Here is a 20,276-nt window from a genome sequence, read left to right on the forward strand (position 1 = left end):
TTCACAGCCCAGAAGTGAACTCTTCATTCACAGCACTGCTCAGCCTCTTACTTAGGGTTTGACAGCCCTTAAGAGCACTATCCCAGAAGGTGCTGGGGCCAGTCACCCTGTTCAGCTCCCTCAGGGGGCCTGCTGCCCCTGGGGAGGACCCACATTTCTCCACTGCTCAGGGCTGGGGTTGAGGGCAGGGCTAATCCAGGACAGAATGGCAGATAGGTCAAGTTCTCCCTTTTTTTTTCTTTTCTTTTTAGGGCCATACCAGTGGCATATGAAGTTCCCAGGCTAGATAGGGGTCAAATTGAAGTTACAGCTGCCGGCCTCCACCACAGCTACAGCAACGTGGGATCCAAGCTGCATCTGTGACCCACACCACAGCTCAGGGCAACACCACCAGATCCTTAACCTGCTAAGTGAGGCCAGGGATTGAACCCGGATCCTCATGGATACTAGTTGGATTCGTTTCCGCTGTGCCACGATGGAAACTCCTAAGTTCTCCATGTTTTTAGCCCCCCTCTCACACTCTTCTTCCTTCTCTTTGAGGGCTCCAGTGCCCCAGCACAGGGGGGGAGTACGTGAACTTGAGATGGGGATGCCAGCTCTACAGACAACTGTGAGATTTTAAGCAAGCCTCAGTTTCCTTATTTGTTAAGATGGCATTAGTGGGTCTCCCATGCATGAGGAGAGGTTCTAGCTGTAGAGCCTGGCATACAGAGCAGAAACTCACCCCCTGGGACTCACTTTTTCTTACCTTCACCCCTTCTGCTTGCTTCACTACCTTGTCCCTCCCTTCCCATGTTAGCACTTCTGTCCAAGGCTGCATCTTCCGGTCTCTCTTGATCTTACTTATTCTTCCTGAGGCATCTGTGACAATTTATGATGGAACGGGCAGCTCCCTCCAGGAACATCACTGCATTTTAAAAAGAATATCCTAGAACTAATAACAGACCAAAGAATGAACCTCTAGTGGTGACATTTATGGCAAGATGATGGTTTAGTGAAGGAGACATCTGTGGGCAGATGGACCTTTACTGATTCCTGAAATCTTGATGATGGGCCCTTTGATGCTGATCCAGCAGGGGATCCCTCTTGTCTTCTGTTCTTGGCTCTACATGTGAGAATGCTGATGAAAGTTTGAGAAACATAACCAAGGAACCATTTAAAATCTGGAGCCTGTTTTCTTTGCTTTTATAACTCTTTGTTATCGTATTCATTGTATGGTGTGTATGTGCTGTGTTGTATGTAGCTGTCATTGTACTACCAGAGAGCTTGAGACATTAATAGAGCTGAAACCATCCAACTAGAGGGTTGCCAGAGTGGGAGTTCATTTCTTGGTAAAATGTCATATACTTAAAAGGTGCTGATATCTCATAGCTAACTGCTCATTTTACCCCTGCCTGAATGATTACTAGGGCCAAACTGCAGTGCGTGATCCATTAGCAATTAGTGTGTTTGGGCACATAATGACAAGTCTCCAAAAGGGTACATCTTTCTGTGAGACCAACCAATCTTTAATCCCATAGACTCCAGATCAATTTCTTTTAACTAGTAAGCAAATAGTGGGGTTTTTTGTGTAATCGCTCTTGAAAGAAACACAAATGCCTGGAATTGCTTTGGGAAATTAATCACACACACGAGAGCTTGCACGTACAGACACGAAATGCCATTAAAGGTTGCAATCTCTGACTTTGCATGACAGAGCGTCTTCATATTGACTGGTACTTTTGCGATTACCTAAGTTCTTCACTTTAGAGTAAAGAAATTGAGGTTCGGAGAGGAGAAGGGAAGCCTGAGTTTCAGCTGCTTATGGAAGAGTCAGGGTAAGAAGCCAGGTCTCATTCCTTGTCCAGTGGCACACGAGCCAGCCCTTTCTCCCTCCCTTCCCTCCTCCTTCATTCGCTCCCCCCAAGTTCAGGTTCAGTTTTCCAGGACTCTTCTCCCCTAACCACACACCTGACTCTGTCACTTTCTTCAGGTCTCTGCTCAGCTGTCACCATATGAGTCGGGTCTTCCTTGAGCACCTAACCCAAGTAGCACCCCTACTTCTCCTTAGCACTTATCTTGCTTTATTGCCTGACCCAACTAGAGTTTGCTTTATTGACCATCCTGATAGAATGGGGGCTCTAACTAGAATGCAGCCTTCTTGAGAGAAAGGACTTTTGTTCACTGCAAAACCTGCAACACCTGCAACAGGGCCTGGTACACAAAAGGTACTCAGCAAATAACTGTTGAATGAATGGATGAGTATCTGCTCATGAGAGGCAGAGGATGCAGAAACTAGAGTGAGCAAAGAGCTTCTGTTCCTGCCCTGACGGAATGGTCAGCTTAGGGGAGGAGGAACCTTTTAATAGTAATCACCATCTATAGTGAATTCTACGAAAGGCATTCTGGGGGTCACCTGAGTGCAAAACAAAAGGTCTGGACTTGGTCTGGGAGGCTTATGACACTTGTAGGAGAAGACCACGTTTACATTGTGTCATCATTGCTGAAGCAGGCTTCTAAAGTGTGTTCCTTCTCAGTAACGTCTGAATGATGTTTTGTCCAAAGAACTTGATTTGGTTGTTGTGGGACTAGTTTAGTCTCTGAATAGGCTGTGCCTGGTTAAGAGTTTAGTGATGAGATAATCTGCTAGATAAGATTGTGTAGTGATACAGATCATTGACTGTATCCTAAGCGTGGGAATTTACATGCCATTCACTGAATGATTTTTGAATGAATTTATTCCAAAGAGAAGGCAGCACCTCATTGATGTCTCCCTGGGGAAGTTCAGTTGGGAGAGAAGACTAGTTAGCTCACAGAGTGGCCACATGGTGTCACTGTTGCTTAAAAATGTAGACTGAAAACCCATCTTTTGTGAGGACCCGTTTGTGAAGGAAGTTTCAGAAGGTGGAAAAAACTGTTCCAATAAGGGAAACACATCCATACACTTAAAGGACATTTGTAAGCATCATAACACCTGGCTTAGGGGAGGAGGAACCTTTTAATAGTAATCACCATCTATAGTGAATTCCTCAAGGACACTGTTTTATTTTATTTTATTTTTTTTTGTTATTATTTTTTACTTTACTAAGCAATATCAAATCTATCAGTGGTCATACCGAGTGACTTCTAAAGTCAGAGCATCCGTATCTTATTACACCCTCAGAGTGTTTTAAAATGTGAATATTTCACTGAAACATTATAAAATCTAGAAGAACAAAGATGATGGGCTTTGAATAGAGGGGTATGGTTACCTTGGCTTTCTGTCCAAGGCCATCTCTGAAAATGGCCACCCATTAATGTAGATTACATCTCTCCACATTTCTCAAATCAAGGTGGTTTATTTAAAATTTGTCCAATGCCTGTTTTTTAACTTTTTTAACTTTCTTACTCATTCTTCTTCCTTTTGTTTATTAAAGGTTTTTTTTTTTATCATTTCCATGATTTATTTTGTTCTTTTTCAAAACGTTCATTCATTCCTCAAACATTTACTGTGTGTACATGATGTGTGTGAGACCCTGATCCAGGTATGACAGAAGACAGAAAGCAGATGAGCATTTTGGCTCCATGTTTAAGGCTCTTAATACCTTTTAATGTTGTAGGACCAGCTCACAAACATAATAAACTGAGCGGTTCATGTGTGTCTTCCTACACCTCAGACCTTGCATCTCATTTAAATCTCATGATACCTCTTGTTAACCCCATTTTGCAGATGGGAACACTGACATTTAGGAACTTTCATTAATTTACCTAAGGCACAGCTGTGTATGATGGAGACGAGATTTCAATCCTGGTACATTTAGCTGCAGAATCTGAATTATGCTTTACACAGTTTCAGTAATATTAGGCCAAATGAAGTAAATATTAAAACAATAGAGATTCAGAGTGCTGTGGGAATTCCTGTCTGGAGAGGTTTCATGGAAGAAGTGGCATTTGAGATTGGATTGGAAGGATGAATAAAATGCCCCGGAGAGATGAGAAGGGAGGGTCAACCAAACAAAGCTTTAGTTCTTGCTCCTGACATATTTACAAGATAAACTGGCAAGGGTCTTGGTTCCACATGTTGACTCCGGGACCCAACTAAAGGGCCTCTGTCTGTAGCTATAGCCTCTGGGTTGGAAACCGGAGGAGAGAAGGTTGCACCAGGGTTTTATTACATTTGCCTGGACACGAGTCACATCAGTGTGCTTACGTTTCATTGGTCAGAACTAGTCACATGGTCCTGGTTAACCACAAGAGGGCAAAAGATGGAATATTGATGAATAGTCTCTCTTCCCTACTACTGTGCTGCCTCCCTGGAAGTAGGGAAGACATGTATTATGATCCAGATTTAACTAGTGGGTAGACCTGGCTACAGAACAGTGAACTGACTCACCCAAGATGACACGGTCACCTTGGTCATAGATGTCAGGAGAGCGTGGGACAGGCAGCTGTCAATGTGATTTTTTTTTTTAAGAGCCTTCTCTCTCCTTTCCCATCTCTTTCTTTCCTCCCATGATTGGCCAAAGAGGTAGGACTTCTACAATTTCAAATGGTTTTCTTTGCCTGAAGCCCTGGATCCTTTGAAAATTAAAATAATCTTTAGAGAAATACCCTCTTAATCTTGAATCACAGGTTCCAGTCTCTTTTGGAAGGCTGGGATTGGGAGGAGGGGGTGGGGGTAGAGTTTTCTGGTACAAATAAATAAGCAAATAAAATTTTAAAAATGAGGCTCATTGTCATCTCAAGCTTGGTGTTTCTCAACCTTTTCCAGTGGAAGATCAATTTACAGGAGGGCAGCTTTCTCTCATCTACCAGGTGTAGCTCTGTGTACGCCTATCAACAGTGCTGTGAAAAACAGTCCAGTCACTGCACGGACCCATTGTTGTCCGCGGTGAATGGAGCATTTACTTGTTTCAAGTGACATACTAGGTAACTCTCTTCCAAACAGCAAGGCGCTTGTGCACGTGGAGAAAAAAAAAAAAAAAAAAAGAAAGAAAGGAACAGCCAGATTTGGTTACTGTCGGAGCCACATGATTCAGAGATATCCTTGATAATGACAGTTGCACAGCTGGATAATTAATCAAAGTATGAGGAGAAGATAGAGGCCTCTAATGCACACAGCTCCCTCCAGTCTCCACGGGATCAGGCCATCATCTGTTTATTCTCCTTTGGAAGGGCTTGAGATTATTCAATTATTCAACAGCTTCCCTCCTTGCTGTGATGGGATGTATGGTTTTTAATTGGCACCAGGGTCTTTCGGCTCCTATGAACTTTGCTAGTCACTCTTGTGATTCCAGTCCCTGGAAGCCTGAATGTTTATCTTTATCTAGAGCTGGGCCCAAACAATGCACCTGGAAGCACAGATCAGCTTTTTAAAAAGCAATTCTGCCAAGCAATTGGTAGCAAGATCATGACAAAAATCTGATTTCAGTCTTCCCTGTTTTCTTCCTACTTGTGTTGTTCTTGGCCTAGAAGGCAGGATTAAAAAAGTCTATCTTTAGCATGGAATTCCTCTGCCATTATGGTTAATTTTGTCAGTGTTGTCTTCTCCTAAGGAGAAATCTTTAGGTTTTCAGTCAGCTGGTGTATAAATATTTGCCCATTATGGTGTTCTTTGGCAGTGCTTTCTGAAAACACGATTCAGTATTTCTAATGTGTAAAAACGATGTTTTTTCCAACTTTGGAGAGGTTATTCTGAATGTTTGTTGAGACATTTGTTAGGAAATAGATAACCACCTATTTTAGGGCCTTCGAACATAAAGTTACAATGAAATCTCATTAAGTGGTCTGCTTTCACTGTTCCTAACTCTAAATTTTTGCCCTCCTTAGTGAAATTTTTCTCCTTGAGACGCCAGTTCTTCCAACCTTCTGTATTAACTCAAAATGCCCTTTTCCAGCTCAGTCCCTGCATAGCTCTGTCAGACCATATTCCTAAGACTTTCGCGCTAATACTTTGCTCTGTTCCTCTGCCTGATCAAGAGTATTAACGAACCACAAATCCAACAACTTGCTCTGGTTTTCGGGGCCCTATTTAACGTGACCTCAACAAATGACCCTGACTTTTTTTCTTGCTACCCTTGACAAACACCCTTCCAGCTGATCTCCTTTATCTTCTTGTCATCAACGTGAGGTTCCCAGAACGGCAGCATCGGTGCCACCTGGGAACTTGTTAACATACCATAACCTGGTCCAGCTGAGGAGAGTCCACATTTGAACGCCTCCCTAGGAGATTCCTGCAGACATTCCTTTGACTTGCCTGGCTCCAGTACCTTTCTGGCCATATTCCTGCTTCCCTGCCTTTGCTTGTACTGTTCCCTAGGCCTGAAATCTCTTCCTTGCTCCATTTAGGGCAATTTTTACTAATCTTTTTCGGGCTTGTCAATTGAACACGCACCTTCTTCCTTACATCTTGTCATGATACATTTTAAAATTAAGTCTCATTTTGCAGTTAGTTTTGGAAGACAGATCATCAGACAGAAATCACATGGGGTCAGAAGTATCCTTGAAAACACTTCAGGTTGCCCATCAAATGTAGCACCAGAGTCCTAGACTATCTTTATGCTGTTTGTCAGCACATCTACTTGTGGACACAGTTTCCTCCCTAGACAGACACATCGCTGTTTCTTTGGTTGAATAGCAGATATGCTGAACGCCTTGTGTTTAGAGATCACGTTGTATAGAGAGGATGTCCTCCCACCTCCAAGTATATGTAGTTGAATTTGCATAAGCTAAATACATGGAATAAGTAACTCCCCTGAAGTCGGGTCTGACGGACATTCCCACTCTCATTTTTATTGCCGTGTGGAGTTGGATCTAGTCAGAGCAAACATGAACTCTTGGGACTATTTAGAAAAATATGTTTTGGGGCTCTTCTGAGTTAATTGTCAGTCATTCCTTTTGCATTCAAAAAAGGAACCCATGTACTTAATGCCTTGAAAAAAATATCAGGAGAAAAACATTTTCTAAGTTACCATGAAGCTTCTTTGGAATGGGAAAGAATCTATCATAGGGAAACAAAATAAGAGAGAATGAAAGGAGGAGAAAGAGGAAGAGGTGGAGAAAAGAAATCTCTGTGTAAAGTTGAAATAGTAGAAAAAAACATTTTAAGTAGGTTAATGTTGCCTGATATGGACTGAATTGTGTCCCCTCAATATGTTGGGAGTTCCCATCATGGTGCAGTGGTTAACGAATCCGACTAGGAACCATGAGGTTTTGGGATTGATTCCTGGCCTTGCTCAGTTGGTTGAGGATCCGGCCTTGCCGTGAGCTGTGGTGTAGGTTGCAGACGCAGCTCGGATCCCAAGTTGCTGTGGCTCTGGTGTAGGCGGGTGGCTACAGCTCCAATTCGACCCCTAGCCTGGGAAACTCCATATGCCAAGGGAGCGGCCCAAGAAATGGCAAAAAGACAAAAAAAAAAAAAAAAAAAGTCATATGTTGAAGCCTTACAGCAAGATTATTACCAATATCTGAAAAACCTCCAGAGAAGGAGATTCCATGGTTTTCTTTGACAACATCCTTCAGTGTCACCATTTCTGAGGCTCAGGAAGTGTGTGTTATTAATCATATTTTAATTTTTTTTTCTTTTTAGGGCCACTCCTGTGGCATAGGGAAGTTCCTAGGCTAAGGGTCGAATCAGAGTGGGAGCTGCCAGCCTACACCACAGCCACAGCCACACCAGATTCAAGCCTCATCTGTGACCTACACTGCAAGCTCGCAGAAACACCAGATCCTTAACCCACTGAGTGAGGCCAGAGATTGAACCACTATTCTCATGGATACGAATTAAGTTTAACTCAAGTCCTAAGAGTGGGGCCCTAAGCCAATAGGACTTGTGTCCTTATAAGAAGAGGAAGAGACCATAGATCAATTAATCAACATCTCTCTCCCTCTCCCTCTCTCTTCATCTGCACAGAAGAAAGGCCATGTGAGGAAATGGCAAGAAATTCTCAGCAGCCAACTGCAAGCCCAGGAGAGGGCTCTCATCAGAAACCAGCCCTGCTAGCACCTCGATCTTGGACTTCCAGCCTCCAGAACCGTGAGAAAATACTTTTCTGTTGTTTTCCTAGCCTGAGTTATTTTGTTATAGCAGTCCTGAGCTGACTGAGACATTGCTTAACTGAGATCTCTGTCCTGAAGACAGAGTGGATAGAAGTTTTAACCCGAGGTCTCGTCGTTTTGGCTGTGCTAAAGATATAACTGCAGTATTATAATTCATTGTGCAGCTGTTGGTCTGTCCATCTCAGCCATTGCTTCCTGCTTGATAACATTTGTGAGCTGAACGGAGTACAATTATTTATTCTTATAACAGTTTATGTTCTAATTAGCTGCCGTCTCCAAGTTTTTCCCAAGTCTCTCAGGGTTTACCAATGGATTGAACTCCCTAAGTCCTGAAAAAAGGTGATATTGAAACTGAAATCCATAGTTGGCTGTGGTAATGATGTTATTGTAGCAGAAGTATGGTGGGACTTTTAAATACTTGTTGTTTTACTTCTTTAGCTAATAAAACATTCTTCCAGAAAATTACAGCAGTACAGGTGGGAAGTCTCCTCCTATAATATTGGCTTCTCAATGAGGTGTTAAGGTCAAAGCTTATACTCTCTTTTTCCTTTAATGAAGGAAAAAAAGACCATAGGAGGTAAGTTTCAAAGTGCTAAAATTGAAATATAAGAGATGTGGAAAATGTGAGCACTAATGTGCTCCTTTTCATTAGAGGAATCACACCCAGCGTCTAGGAGTAACGATGAGAAGCGGCCGTCTCAGGAACGTTTGTGAGCTTATGTTTGGTGGTGCGTGTACTTGTTACTATTGTGTATTTTGCAGTATTCTGCATCTAATATCCATGGCTGTCAAGGGGCTGCACACATATTTCATTCATGTTGTTTTATGGTGGTGTTAGGATGCTATGGGGGATTTATAGAGCTGGAGGTCTTAGATTCATTCCGTCTAAATAATGTTTCATTTCTTTCTGGGTTTCAAATGTATCCAGGTAGCCATATTATAGGGAAAATCACTTCAAGCATATATATGAGTGTATTTGTTAAGCTGAACATCTCATTACCCTCTGCTTCTTGCATTAAAAAATTTAAGACTCCAGACTTTTGTTTTTTTCAAAAGTATGTCTTATCGGGGCCACATGAAAGTTGGGAAGTTGGGATTTTAATTCCATTTCCACTTCTAACTACCTATATGTGATGGTTAATTTTATGCAGCAAGTTGGATGGGCCACAGTGCCCTCACATATGGTCAAACATTATTCTGGATATATTTATAAGGGTGTTTTTGGATGAGATTAACATTTAAATCAGTGGACTTTTGAGTAAAGCAAATTTTCCACCATAATGTGGGTGGGCCTTATCCAATCAGGTGAATACCTGAATGGCACGAAAGACTGACTTCCCCAGCAAGAGGGAATTTTGTTGGTAGGCAGCCTTTGGGCTTGAGCTGCAGCACTGACTTTTCTCTGGGTTTCCAGTCCACCAGCCCACCAAGTAGATTTTGGACTTGCCAACCTCCATAATCACACGAGCCAGTTCTTTAACATCAATCTCTTTCTCTCTCTACACACATCCTATTGTTTCTGTTTTTCTGGAGAGTCTTGACTAACCTACTGTGTAATTCTGGTCTCATCTTCTCTCCTCTCTGAGGCTCAAATGTGCAAATCCGTAAAGAGAAGAAGTCATACCACCTAACCTCTGAGGTCTTCTAGAGAGGAAAATTGCATGATTAAAACACCTGTGAATTTTGAAATGTAAAATTTTTATGAAGAGTAAAGAAAGTACATTCCAAAGAGATATTAGATAAAAATATGAAGATACCTCCTCATTTTGATTAAGATTTAGAGTTAGTTTGGTGAGTGTCTCTGATGGGGAAATACACATATCTCAGTATAGTTCCCCAAAATGAGGTATTCTGGCTGAGTTCCCTCACTAAGTCTCTTTGGTCACAGTTCTACCCTCCCACCCACCCACCACCACCGCCCTGCAGGCATTCTCCTCCTTGCTGTGGGCATTAGTGTGGGCTCTAGACTTCCCAGCTAGAGGCGTGGGTTCCAGGTATGGGCTCAGACCTCCCATCTCCTGAGCCCGGCATCACTAAGGCAAGGAGAGCATCAGTTGACTCAAACTCTGGCTGGTGTCCAGAGATGAGAGGCTGGTCATGGCCAACCATTCCATCACCACTGCTGTTTGCATATTGTGTGATTATTTCTTTGATTCTTGATTATTTTCTCTGGCAGCAAAACAAACCCAGGTTCACTGCACAATGGCACTATACAGAAAACAAAATCACCCCTTGTATCCCCTAGAGATAATCCCTAATTCACATTTTGATGTATTTTATTCCTTCTCTAATCCAAGTAATAATATGATTTAGCCTTCCTTGCCCTGGAGGATCATTTTATTCTAATGTACTTAGAGGAAAGAGGATTTCATCATTTCTAGTCCTGGATTGGTTAGAGTTACCAAGTAAGGGTGTGCAGGTTGCACACTGCAGAATCTGGAAGGCAGGTCATCATTTCACTGTTGATCCTTTAAGTCTCTAGTAATCCTACCAAAGGCTTTTGTGTTTAATGGATTTTCCTGAAGGCTTTCCGTTAATGGAGGGGACTTAGATTATATTCCTGCCTAGAACAAAGACTATCTTATAATCAAAGATTAGACACACTGCACTTAAACATCCTGAACAAGGCAATGTTTCTCATAGGCTGCTTAGTCCTTAGGCCTAAACTTCTGATCATATTTCTGGGACCAGTTTCTAATCACAGTTTACTTCTTTTCAGCCAGGACCTCAAAGCTCTAGGTCCTTAGAAGAAAGTTATAAAATTCCAGTTACTTTGTTATAGGGAACATTTTAATGTTTCTCCTAATCTTATCTTTTCAGACCATGTCCAGGGTATCTTACTTTTTACAACCAAAGAAAGGTCCAGAAAATTGTTCTCTTAAAAGATTGGTTCCCTCTCTAAGATGAATTCTCTACTCTTTGCTGTATGTGTATGTAGGTAAATACTCAGAATGGGAAAAAAGGCAATGTTCTTCACTTTCTTTATTGGTTTTCATTTTCCTCTGATGTTTGCCTTTTCACTCATGGCAGAAAGTTGGTAAACTTGACCTGAATTACTGTTTAGGGGTTATATGCATATCACCCTTTAGATTGTCTACCAGGGTTGCTTCATGGTGACTGGGGAGGATGCATGGGCTGCTCCTCATGCTCTCCTTTGGAGTTCATTTGGCCTTTTCAATGATGTGTATTGTCTTTGCTGTCATGTCATGAGAGTGAGCCATGAGGTGTGAGCTCCTGTGACTCAGAGGTGGGGTGGGGTCAGGGCCAGGGGTCCTCCTACTGCTAACTCAGCCCCACCTCAGCTCTGCCATGCTGCATATCCTCTAAGGCTTGGCCGTAGTTCATCCAGGAGCTGGCCTTGCCCTCCCACTCCTCAGCCTCCACTCCAGGGTTACCTTGCTGCAACTCATGGCAGGGATGCTAGCCGTGATTTGCATCCTCTGCTGGGAGCACGCAGGAACATCTGGAGCAAAGGTGACTAGTAATCCACAGGGGTCCTGAGGTATTTATTGAACTTCTTACAAGTTCAATAAATGGGACTTGAGGGTATCTCCTCTGAAACTTAAGCGGTGTGGAGACCCCAATAATAACATAGGATAAACTAAACTTCTTTTCAAAATACATTCTTCTCCCCTGATATCATTTTAATTCAGGCCTAAAGACTTTAATCAGATAATAATCTGAATCATGGTCCATCTTCTCATTTACCCTCGAAATTATTATGTCTCTTTCTCTCTGGTTAACTAAGGAGTAAGAGCCTATCCAGAATTAAACTGCCATCAGCGACAATGTAGTTAGAATCAAATTGTGCTAATGGTTTTCTCTTTCTTTATTAGTTCTTTAGCATCCACAAAACTGCCCCCACAAGTAAATTCTGCCTTGAAGCATTCCTGTTTGAAAAAGCATGGTAGGCATGCTTGTAATTCGTGACCAGCCCATGCCTGGTTCTTTAAAAGTGTCCTTCAGTCCTGGCTGGAAGAGTGGGCCTTGCAGCCAGTAGACCAGATGGCCTAGTTTCTCCAATCTGATTGAACTAGGAGTAGACGCCTGACTCAGGCTGAGCGAATCAGATTTTTTCTTTCAGAATACTAACCATGAAACTGAAATAGGCAGGCAGTGGTGATCACTGGCATGGAAGGGCTTAGAGACTCAGGGGCCTGGATGGTTGTGACCCTGCATTCACAAGAGAAGAGCAGCTACATGTGGAGAGGGGAGTAATGTGGTATTTTATAGAAAAAGTTGTTTTCTTTTCAGAATGAGGGAGGCAATAAAATCATGAATCAATTATTATGTGAGAAAGTGTGATATAAATTAAAAACATGCTCTTCTTGGGAGACAAGCAGGTGGATAAAGATGTTATTATAAAATAGCTGATAAATTAAGGGCAAAAATGACATTTGACTATTTTCGAGATTCGGTACTACATTAAAAAAAACTTTAAACAATGTCTTGTGTGCAAACAGTAGACTCACAAAATTGATTCTAGAAAGGAGTATTTAGTACAGAGATCATCCACTACTATGAAGACCAAACTGCACCCATCTCTACCACTTATGATTGAACTGCCTCATGGGCTTCTATCACTGGAACCAAATGTCCCCTTCCAGCCTCACCACCCATTCCTCCTTTGTGGGCATTTGCATTCTACTCACATTGGTATACTTGCCATTTCTTGAATGTTCTGTGCATTTTTTCCTGCATCTTGAAGATGAGTCTTGGCAGAAATAGTAACATGGGTAATGAGAATATACGCTCTGAGTTGGTCCAAGTCAAAAGCTCAAAGCGGACACCTATCGCTAGAGAAAGACAAATATTATATGATATGTCTTACATGAGGAATCTAAAAAAAATGATACTAATGATACAAATATGGGTTTAGAAATAGACACACTGATGTAGAATACAAATTTATGGTTACCAAAGTGTTTGGGGATGGGGAGAAGGGTAAATTAGGAGTTGGGGATTAATAGATACACATTATTGTGTATAAAATAGATAACCAACAAGGACCTATTGTACAGCACAGAGAACCCTACTCAATATTTTATAATGACCTATAAGGAAAAAGAATCTGAAAAAGCATATAGCAGAATCATTTTGCTGTACACCTGAAACTAACACAACATTGTAAATCAACTATACTTCAATAGAAAAAAAAAAAAAAAAGAAGGTGACACCTCTTCTGGGATCAGTTGGGAGTCAAGTGATTAACTGAATATGCAGATCTGGGGTCCAAGGAATGATTCTGGGCTAAAATCACAAGTGTGTTCCCTTGAATCTTAAGATACTTCTACTCAGATAACAGCACACATACATCTCGTTTTCTACATATAATCTGCATAGCACATGGGTGATGTATTTTGAAAAATACGTAAGAATGGTTAATTCATTGCTGCTAACTTAATTTTTGCTTTGACGGGACAAGATTGAAATACCTGTCATTTTCTTTCCTGTTGGTTCTCCCAGTCATTTTTGTCAGCTGTCTGATTCTCTCCACCAGCTTGACCTTCTCTTCCGCTTAGGATACTGATCACTCCGCACTTACTATCTGGTTCTATATAGCCTCTTTCCAGCAGCTCCTTCCACTCCTGACCTGCTGTGAAACAGCCAGGCTCTGCAGTGTTTCAATTTCTACTTTGGTTTGAATAGTTCTCCACAGACATTTAAAAAGGACACACAGCCCCTTCAAAGTTGTGTATCCAGTTTCTAATTTATCGCTTAAGAGCTGCGCTCCTGGGTGAATGTGACAAGCTGGGTTCTGGGCCCTTGGCAAATCATTTCAGCATTTTATTTTTTTTTTTTTTTTTTTTTTTTTTTTTTTTTGTCTTTTTGTCTTTTTTTTGTCTGTTGTTGTTGTTGTTGCTGTTGTTGCTATTTCTTGGGCCGCTCCCGCGGCATATGGAGGTTCCCAGGCTAGGGGTTGAATCGGAGCTGTAGCCACCGGCCTACGCCAGAGCCACAGCAACGCGGGATCCGAGCCGCGTCTGCGACCTACACCACAGCTCACGGCAACGCCGGATCGTCAACCCACTGAGCAAGGGCAGGGACCGAACCCGCGACCTCATGGTTCCTAGTCGGATTCGCTAACCACTGCGCCACGACGGGAACTCCTCATTTCAGCATTTTAAACAACTCTCCTGACATTGAGGATTAATAATTGCTGCTCCCCATTTATAAGTCATTTTATTTGTTAAACATTAATGTTTGTAGTATTTTGGCCACTAAAAATTTTTTTGATTGAAGTATTTTGGCCACTAAAAAAACTTTGTTCCAGAAGTATATTTGAAAAATATGCGTAGTATAACATTGAGACAGATTTGAAAAAAGAACACTGTTTTTTTTTTTTTTCGTTTTTGTTTTTTGCTTTCTTAGGGCCACACCCATGGCGTATGGAGGTTCGCAGGCTAGGGGTTGAATTGGAGCTGTAGCCACTGGCCTACACCACAGTCACAGCAATGCCAGATCCGAGCCGCATCTGTAACCTATACCACAGCTCACGGCAACACCGGATTCTTAACCCACTGAGCAAGGCCAGGGATCAAGCCTGTGTCCTTATGGTTACTGGTTGCTAGTTGTATTCGTTTCTTTTTTTTTTTTTTTTTGTCTTTTTGCTATTTCTTGGGCCGCTCCCGCGCCATATGGAGGTTCCCAGGCTAGGGGTCGAATCGGAGCTGTAGCCATTGGCCTACGCCAGAGCCACAGCAACGTGGGATCCGAGCCACGTCTGCAACCTACACCACAGCTCACGGCAACGCCGGATCGTTAACCCACTGAGCAAGGGCAGGGACCGAACCCGCAACCTCATGGTTCTTAGTCGGATTCGTTAACCACTGTGCCATGACGGGAACTCCTGTATACGTTTCTGCTGCACCACAATGGGGAATGCCATGAACACATTTTTTTTTTTTTTTTGAAGAGAGATGAGACTGAAAGAAAATGATTTACTCCAAAATTCATTAAGTGAATCCATACTTAACTATGTAGTGCCTTTTGACAGTTCTTCTACTGTTTATTTCTTCATTTGTTCATACGTCTGTTCATTCATTCATTGAGTATCTACCCATTGCTATCTGGGCATTAGAAGCATCTCTAGACCCACTGGTTTTTAATAGCAGCCACAACAACAACAACAACAACAGTAGCATATTTGTTGAGTTCTTATTATGTGCCATATACGGCACTAATTGTTTTAGATGCGTTATAGCAATTTACCTAAATAACACCATATTACAGGTGGGAAAACACCATTATCTCATAGAGATTAATAAATGTGACTCAAGGTCACATAGTTGGGGCAAGGCAGAGCTGCTGTATGACTCCAGAACTCTTACCTTCTGCCAGGACACTCACCTAGATAGGACCAGCTCATGGCCTGAAATAAGCCTGAGACCCTTTGACGCTGACCCGCCTAGGTTTTGGCCATCAGCCTCAGCAGCGGCTCACTTCTCCAACACCTCAAAGGTCTAGGGCAAGGGTGTACCTCCAGGCCTTAGTTTCTGCTGTCTTGCTGCCTGCTCTGGGTTATGGGGCCATTAGACTCTATATTCCAGGGCTGATTCTGTACTCAAAAGTATTTGCTGGTTTGACTGTCTTTGTGAAAATTTCCAGATGAGGTTCATTCATTTTCTGAGGTCCACTTTTTTTTTGTTTGTTTTTAATCCCGTGAAATGATACTGACTCCTGCACACTTAACACACTTAACATCTGAAGTTGGAAACCATCAGGATCCTGAAAAAACATAGGGCTGCTCACTGTCAAGATAATTTCCAGTTTGTATTAAAATTCTGTTTCCTTAGTTCACTGAGTCTGGAGACAATGATGAAATCATGTATCAAGGTGATGGGTCATCACCGAATATTGAACCTATGGTCAATTTTCCATATTCTGAGCTAGATTTCACCATTCTTTTCTCTCCTTCTCAGGGTTAATGAAAAATTTCTGCCCTTTCATTTCTTCCTTAAAATCTTAAAAAAAAAAGATAATGAGTCACAAGTGAGTGGCTTATCCCCAGCGAATGCTTAAGAGTAGGCCTAGTTAGGGAAGGCACGTTGCTTTGGTGAGGGAGAGTCTTTGAGAGGACTGAATCTATTTCTGGTAAGTCATGAATGAAATACCCAGTGACTGTTGATGGAGTGAATGAATTTATTCAGGAAAGCAGAGAAAAGCCTAAGTTTAAATTTGGAATTGAAAGAATTAAACATTTAGGATGGCTTAGTCTATTCAGAGTGCTGTGATAAAATACCATAGAATGGGTGGCTTATAAACAACAGACATTTATTTCTCACAGTTTGAGAGACTGAAGAGTCAAAGATGAAGGTGCTGACACTCTGTAGCAAAGAGAATTGAGCAGGTTGGAAAGAAACTCTGCAGCCCCTAAAGAGAGAGACTTGATCTCAGCTTATTTAGTTTCCATAAGGTCCAGCTATGCTTTTACCACTACCTCTGTTACTATCATTGTGTTATTATCAGTTAACCATTATTACATAATTACTATGTTCCAAGCCCTAGGCTAATCTCTTGACGTGCATTTGGTAGTCTCAATAGCCTTATGATCCGGGCACTCTTATTATCTCCATTTCATATGTGAAGAAACTGAGGCTCTGAGGTGGTTGGTGAATTACTTCAGAATACCAGTTAGTAAATGACATAAGAACCTGAGGCAGGCTGAACTCTTTGCAAATGAGTCCTATCCTATTACTCTGTATCCTTAAAATGTCCTTGTAATAAACTAGCTTTGTTGGGTGCCTGTTCCTTAAAACCAACAGATACCTTAGGTAGCTGGTTAATGCAGCTCAGACTGGAAGCAGCAGGATAAAGTAATTCTCCAGCTTTCTATTATTATATAAAACTGCAGGCGTTTAAAATAAAGTCATAACAAAATAAGCCATCTCTTGAAAATGTTTAAACATCCATGTAAGTGTTTTGGCTTCAATAGTCATTTCTTGAGTTGGGTGACTAAAAGGAGATGTCTCTGCTCTGTAAGCATCTGAGCTCTGGCCAGAGAAGCAGGAGCAGGGTGGGGCTGGTGCAGAGTTAATACGAAGAGTGCACAAATACACATGCATTCCAAGTGCTGTCTATAAATTCAGTAAATCTTTTGTGCACACATGGACCATGTGTTCTAAATGCGTGCAGGGGTAGTTAATATCAACAAAAGAAAGATTCATGCAGAGTATTTACTGGATTCATACTAGCTTTTTGTCATGTATTTTCTATGTCAACAGACAATCTGGGATTATATATCTCCTCTTTTTATGAAATTTAAAGTAGATCCTCCTAATCAAAGGTTGAGAATCACTGTTGGAAATATACCAAAAGAGTAAATGAGTGTTTATAACAAGGAAGGCAGATAAGCAGCTGTCACTCACACATCCTGTATGTACAGCAGGCAGCTCTTACTGATAAGGACATTCTTTGTGGATGGTCCCAAACTAGCCTCAAATCCTTATTAGAGTGACCACTGCAACCTTCTGGAGTTAGCCTGTGAGATGTTGCCATCTTTTGTTTAGAAAATGAAGATGTCAGGTTTGGTAACTATCCTTTTATATTTCCTAGGGTTCAGAAAGAGCTCTGTGATCAAGAAGCTAGTTTGACAACGTGTCTTGCTTCTTTGGCTATATGTCAACGCTCTTGAGTTGTCAAATCTGGGACTTTATTCATTTTAGCTTGTCAAGTGGGTAAAACAAAGCCTACTTCCTTACACAGCATTAATAAACTAACATTGTTGAGCTTCAGTAGAGAGCGTGTAGTTGAGGAGTAAATGTTATGGCATAATTGAATTTATAAGTCTTTGAACTCCCAAAGCAACAGAAATCCAGCCCCTCACTCCCTTCAATTTTCAGATTATTAGTTGTACCCCATTTAAAAATAGCACAGACTGTAGCAAGATGGTGTGGAAGTTCTCTGGAGCTTTAATCACAAATGACCTCATCTTCAAATGGTCAGTGGTGATAAACAAGAAGAAGGGATTTCCAATGGGGCAGAGCATTAATAAGGTAAGATTTTAAAATTAATTTTTCAAGTTAATTAAAATGTCCAAAAGCACAATAAAACTGCAGAAAATCTGGCAAGGGAATGGCAGCAGGCCTGATTAATGCAAGTCAACTGTCTTCTGAGGGTAATAGTAATAATGATGAGATTATGGATATGGAAGAACCTGCTAAAGAGAAATGTGATGTATGTGGAATACAAACTGCGTCCCAGATACTATTTTATGGTGCACAATGGATCTTATTAAGGAGGAATAGCTGCAAGAATTACCACCGAATTGCTCAATAAAAGTATTGTGTAATTAACATGCTGTAGCAGCTGGAGCAATGCCTCCCATTGATATTCCATCTTCTCCATTCATTTCCAGTTTGCTAAGGGGGTGTGAGTTCTAACTAAGACTGTGTATTTATCCAGTCACTCAGTGTATGTTCGTTGAGCAGGGACCTATGCTAGGAGATATGAGGGGCATAAGAATGCGTAAGGCACTGCTTCTGCCCTCAGGGGGCTTATGGTCAAATACGGGAGATAAAATATGAATGCAGTGAGCTCTATGACAACACAGATGGTCTTGAAATCTTCCATGAGAGGTCAAAAGAGGGGGAAATTGTTTTTGGCAAAAGGAATTTAATGAAGACCCTGGAGAATCTATGGCGCTTGAGAAGGGCTTTGATTTTGATGTTGGCAAAGATAATAATAATTAATTTTTGACTTGTAAGTTCTTACGTGTTAAAAAAGCTAAATGGCATAATGACGCTATGTACCATTAGTTAAAGTAAATAATGGGGAGAGCTAAACTTATGGGAGGTGTTTTGTGAAAACAGAAAGGAGAGAACCATTGTTGTCCGTAGCATTGTGGAGACAAAAGTAATACAACCCGAATGAAGAAGAGGGAGAGGTCAAAGATGACCACAAACATTAGAGTCTGGGTTACTCGGAGGATGGCTGGATAAATGCCAACCCTCTGGTGGATGACAGAGCATTGGGAAAATAATGATGATCTGTTGGTACAAAGGCAGTGTACCTGAAGAGGTGCTGCTTCACCATCCAGCTGAGGTCCCACTCAGTATGAGGCTGAACTTGAGTTGATGTGTCTTATGCCCTATGATAATATAGCATTTACACATGGTCAGAATATGCTTGTGAGAGAAGACATACTGACATGGAATAAGATGTTCCTTGAGTGTATGTAGAAGAAGACAATTGACATCACTCACTTAGGCATCAGTGCATTTCAGGATCACTTAGAACAACAACTGAGCTTTCCTGCCTCCAAGGTAGAGTCAGAGTTGAAGTTCAGTGCTGAGGCCCTGGAAGAGTTTTAGGCCCAACGTCATAGATACAGCTGAACTGTAGCTCCGATTTTATAACGTGATCTTCAGTTCTCCTTTTTATTTTCTTTTAGCACCAAAGAATGCATTCCAGCCTTCCCTTTTCATTGGGTTCCTATTATTTCTGGCTATACTTTCTCCATCCAGCTGCCTTTGCTTCTGGCATCAGAGCTGATGGGCATGGAAAGTGTTGGAAGTGTGGAGGCCAGTTCGTTTGCCCAGAGTATGATGAACTTGACCACTGAAATGGAGATGAAGGATTGCCAAGAAATTCGAGCTGGGGTAGATTATAGTCTGAAGGCTTAAGTTCCACACTAGGCTTGTAAATTTAGCTCATTTTCAATTCCTCTGCCTCCTTTAGCCCCTTGTAACAATTTTACCAGTAACATAAAGTTTCTGACTTGTTACTTCTCAGGTCTGTCTTGACCTCTTGTAGTTTTGAGTCACAGTCTTAGTTTGGGCCCCTGCCTTATTTAACAAGGACTAGTACAACCTTCTACCTGGCGTTCTAAACTCAATCTTCTCTTCCAAGCTCTCCTGTGCACTGCACTGAGTCGGCCCTTAGTATCTGTGGGTTTTGCATCCATGAATTCACCAAATGCAGATGAAACATATTCAGAAAAAAAAAATTCCAAAAAGCAGAACTTGAATTTGCTATGCACTGGCAACTACTTTCATAGTATCAGGTATCATAAGTAATCCAGAGATGATTTAAAGTACACAGGAGGATGTACATAGGTTATATGCAAACACCACATCATTTTATATAAGGGACTTGAGCATCGTGGATTTTTGGTATCTGCGGGATTCCTGGAACCAATCCCCTGTGGCTACCTTAGGGCAACTGTGTGTTATTTCCATTTTGAAAAATTTCCAGAGTCTGTAGGGCTCCCATTTGCTCCTGGAATCATATTAACATCCTAATCCTGGACTTTAAGGCCC

At 41.6% G+C, this 20,276-nt stretch overlaps 1 long non-coding RNA gene across 3 annotated transcripts in view; it reads left to right on the top strand.

The window, feature by feature from the left end:
- The window catches only part of LOC102159243, a 331,402-nt gene that overhangs the window by 85,439 nt on the left and 225,687 nt on the right, over positions 1-20,276 (top strand). For all 3 annotated transcript variants that reach the window (XR_002345454.1, XR_002345453.1, XR_002345456.1), the window contains exon 3: positions 7,871-7,993. This is a non-coding gene — a long non-coding RNA (uncharacterized LOC102159243). The remainder of the gene's footprint in view (positions 1-7,870; positions 7,994-20,276) is intronic.

The sequence above is a fragment of the Sus scrofa genome, chromosome 6 (genome assembly GCF_000003025.6).
Source record: "Sus scrofa isolate TJ Tabasco breed Duroc chromosome 6, Sscrofa11.1, whole genome shotgun sequence".
NCBI classification, from domain to species: Eukaryota; Metazoa; Chordata; class Mammalia; order Artiodactyla; family Suidae; genus Sus; species Sus scrofa.